Source organism: Myotis brandtii, unplaced genomic scaffold (genome assembly GCF_000412655.1).
Source record: "Myotis brandtii unplaced genomic scaffold, ASM41265v1 scaffold185, whole genome shotgun sequence".
NCBI classification, from domain to species: domain Eukaryota; kingdom Metazoa; phylum Chordata; class Mammalia; order Chiroptera; family Vespertilionidae; genus Myotis; species Myotis brandtii.
In genome coordinates this window covers 6,162,799-6,167,049 of record NW_005356870.1, presented here as the reverse complement: position 1 = coordinate 6,167,049, position 4,251 = coordinate 6,162,799, and the positions used below count along the sequence as shown (strand labels likewise).

The following is a 4,251-nucleotide window of genomic DNA, read 5'->3' as shown; positions in this document are numbered from 1 at the left end:
TCTATACTAATAAAAGGGTAATATGCAAATTAACCATCACTCCATGACAAAGATGGCGGTGCCTATAGCCACAAAGATGGCAGCGCCGGCCAGAGCCATGGAGCCAACCACTTGGCTTCCCACAAGCCCTGGCGGGCCACCGAGGGCCGGCCTCTGGGTGGCAGCCACGGAGCCAGCAGGAGCGGGTGGGAGGCGGCTCCAGCCCGGAGTGAAGGCGGAAGGCAACAGCCAGAGTGAAGGCCTGGGTCCTGGGTGCCAGAGGGAAGCCGGTGCCGGCAGCCAGGGGAAGGAAGGCCTATTCTTGCACAAATCTTCGTGCATCGGGCCTCTAGTGAAAATATAATGTTAGATTTAAACAGTACCATCCTGAGAATACACTATAAATGGGGTTTAAGAACAACAGCCTGGTAGGGACTGGAGACCACTACTCTTCACATGACCTTGCCTGGATGTTCCCGGATGGCAATCCACCAAGGGTGGGCAGCAGCAGGACCTATGTCACAGCTTCTCAGAGTGGGGCTCAGCCTTCTCAGCTCCAGACTCTGGAAGTGAATCAGTCTCTAAGCTCTTGAATAGACAGTCAAACGGGATACATGTCCTTATTTTGTATATTTCAAACTATCCTATATATGTGGTTTTTGTTGTTGTTGTTAATCCCCACCTAAGGATATTTTTTCCTCATTGATTTTTAGAGAGAAACATAGATGTGTGAGAGACACATCGATTGGTTGCCTCCACAGGGATGCTGGGGATTAAGCCAAGGGATGTGTCCTTGACTGGAATCAAACCTGCGATCCTTCAGTCCTCGGGCTGATGCTCTAACCACTGAGCGAAACAACTAGGCTATATATGGTTTTAAAGTCAGACAGTAATGCAAGCTCTTTGGCCCCTTGAGTGTGGCTCTTCCTAAGCCTTAGGAGTACCCTAATTAAGTTAATAACAATGTACCTACCTATATAGTTTAAGTTTAAAAAATTTGGTTCTCAAAAGAAATTTCAATCATTGTACTGTTGATATTTGGCTTTGTTGACTAATGAGTTTGCCGACCACTGGTCTAGGTTCTGGTCAGCTAAAAAGTTGATTGTAAATATCCTTTTTTAAATTCAATTGAGTAGTCTGAAAAAAAATCCAAGGTAAGATGTTTATAAAAAGGAATTAAGAGTTCTACTGAGACTAATTCTTAACCTAAAAAAAAGAAAATGTGTGTCACAGCCCAGACCTACTGTTCCCACCTCATTGACACATGTTTCCTTCTTCAAAGACACTGTTCTAGTCACAGTCCTTGCTAGAGGGAAGTACCCAAAGTGAATGAGGTCAACTCCTTTTGGAGACCTCTTGGCCAGAGGTCTATGCTATCTATCTTATGACATCAAGAGAAGAGAATTGTGCACGGCTGGTGTGGCTCAGGGGTTGAGCATTGACCTATGAATCAGGAGGTCATGGTCTGATTCCTGGTCAGGGCACATTCCTAGGTTGTGAACTCGCTACCCAGTGTGGGCATGCAGGAGGCAGCCAGTTAATGATTCTCTCTCATCATTGTTCTCTCTCTCTCTCCCTCTCCCTCTCCCTTTCTCTCTGAAATCAATAAAAATATATTTTTTTAAAAAGAAGAAAATCGCAAAAACTGAAGGACATTCGACTGGTCACTTAGCACCTCTACAAGTTCAGCCCTACCAGGGACTGAAATATGCTAGAATCAGGCTTGCTATTTAGTTCTTCAGTCTGTCCTTAAATAAATCCCCAGAGTCTTAATACTTTCATGCCACTCTCCTCAGAACACTTCCTAATTTATCTACGAGTAAAGACACAAGATGGCACAGACAAGTTCTGACAGCCGCATCTCAACAATGCATTATACCAAAGGCTAAATGACAGTGAGAGCCTCACTCAATTCTTATCTAAAACACAATTCAGGACGTCAACATGCAGCAAACACAAGGATTTAGTTGCCTTTTCCCTCCTCCCCTCCAACATTAAGCTCCTGTCTATTGCCAAGCTTGTCTGGCCCTTCATGCTGTCTTCAAAGCAGTGACAACGTCCTCATCATAACGTGTTTCAGATTTTGGAAACTAGCTTTCTAAAGGTGCATACGAATTCTTTACAAGTGAAATGCACATAAGTATTCATATATTCACTTATCAGAAATGCTCTGAGAGCCCAGCTGGCGTGGTGCAGTGGTTGAGCATCGACCTATGAACTGGGAGGTCCCGGTTCGATTCCCGGTCAGTCAGGGCACATGCCCCGGTTGCCGGCTCGGTCCCCTGTGTGGGGCCTGCAGGGGGCAGCTGATTAATGATTCTCTCTCATCATTGATGTTTATTCCTCTCGCTCTCTCCCTCTCTCTTCCTCTCTAAAATCAATAAAACTATATTAAAAAAAAATATCCTGAGATATAATACATTCTTTACGGTCCTTAATCACCATAAGATTTGGCTTTAGAGGTACACATGGACAGAGACTGAAGGTTGCCCATCCGTTTCAAGGCAGAGTTAACTATGCAGCCAGCATTTTCAACCTCACCTCCCTCCAATAAATAAAATTGTATTATAACCTTTGAACTACCTTGATGCTTTAGCTATATTAAGAACACACACAAAAGGACCAATTATTTCCAAAGAACATCGTTAGAGTAATTGAATCTTTCTAGAAAGAGGATTTTTTTTTAAATCTAGAAAAGAGTTTATAAAGAGTGCCCTTCTCAAATCTGACCAAATGCATTCATAGTGCAGTAGCTCTCTGGAGCAGTTTCCTTGGCCAGGAGGCAGTTTCCAAATGGCCAAGGTGTCCTTTGGAAGGCATGAGCTTTGACCTATGAACCAGGAGGTCACAGTTTGATTACCGGTCAGAGCACATGCCCAAGGTTGTGGGCTTGATCTCCAGTAGAAGGCATGCAGGAGGCAGCTGATATATGAGCTTTGACATTGATGCTTCTATCTCTCTCTCCCTCTCTCTCCCTCTCCCTCCCTCTCTGAAATCAATAAGAGTGTATTAAAAAAGAAGAAGTCATGGGCAATTCTCCCCTTCGGCGACTCTAAGCCTCCCTCACCAATCTGAGTCTGGTACACTCAGCCAGCTGTCAAGGACAGAAAAAAATCTACAATTCTCCCTTCCCTAAACTTCAGAACAAATTAACCATTTATTAGCCAGTAACGTCGTCCAAGGATTCGATAGGATTGTAAGTCACACGAATAATAGTATTTTTAGTGGCTGAAACAAGGGGTTAAATGCCAATCGTTACCTGTAAGATTGCCAATAACCTTAACCACAAAATGATATAGATATATTCTGGCTCTTTGCCCACACGAGCTGTTCCATGAGCATTTACATGCACGCATGTCAACCAACATACAAAGCTGTGCACGTAAATGTTTATAAGCTTACCCCCTTTCTATGTAAAGCATTGCACACTTATCACATTTACCACAAAGAGCCCAGGTAATACCCCAAAACATACATATTAGCAAACATTATGCAAATCCTACCATCCCATTTTGATATACCTTCTTAAGCTGTATTTTTGCCATCCTCTTTGACTGTTTCAGTCAGTTCTTTCAGTTCAACTAAAAAATATTCTGAAAAACTTTCTGACTTCCAGTCATCTTAGTTCACCGCCTGCTGCTAGTTAAAAATCCATTCCCAAATGAGAGCTTCTACAGGAAAGGATACACACGCACTCCAGGAAACAGGCATTCATTTTCACCTTCAAGACACCAAGCTCGTCCCCTGCAGCTCAGAGCTCTGATTTGCCCGGTGGACCTCGGAGGCACATTCCGCAGTCCCCATCTGCAGGGCAGGCTCGCCTGTTTTGATCACGTCTAAGTTTTCCAGGTAAACAGGTCACCCTCGGCGACAGGGACGACAAAAGAAACTCACCCAGGCGGTCAGACTCCAGTCCCGGGCGCTCGCAAGTGAGCCGACCTGTCGCGCCCCCTCCTCCCGGTCCCGGAGGGAGGGCAGGCGCAGGGCCGGCTGAACTAGGCTGGACAGCAGGCTTCCCGCCGCTCCCCTCTGCAGACCATTGTTAGAGCCGCGGTCGGCGAGCTTCCTGCACCGAATGGGGGCGGGAAGCTCCACCGAACCGAATAGTTGCAATGCTCTCCCGGAGCCGGGGAGGAAAAGCTGCTTTTGCATCCGAGGCGGAGGCTGCACCAGGTGTAACTTCCACCCCGTGACCTATTTTAGAGTGTGAGAATGAAAGCAGTAAGAAAAAATAGACGGAAGGTGCGCGGGGGAGCTGGGCGCCGTGGGCGC

The 4,251-nt window shown here is 45.8% G+C and overlaps 1 protein-coding gene across 3 annotated transcripts in view; it reads right to left on the bottom strand.

The window, feature by feature from the left end:
• Positions 1–4,245, bottom strand: part of KIAA1456 (KIAA1456 ortholog) — a 44,427-nt gene extending 40,182 nt beyond the window's left edge. The window contains exon 1 of one of the 3 annotated variants that reach the window (XM_014537896.1): positions 3,701–4,245. The gene's annotated coding sequence lies outside the window, so the exon portion shown is untranslated. Of the gene's footprint in view, positions 1–440; positions 578–3,700 lie in introns of those variants that run through there. The other 2 variants (XM_014537898.1, XM_014537897.1) reach the window with 2 other exon arrangements.
• Positions 4,246–4,251: the final 6 nt, after the last annotated feature.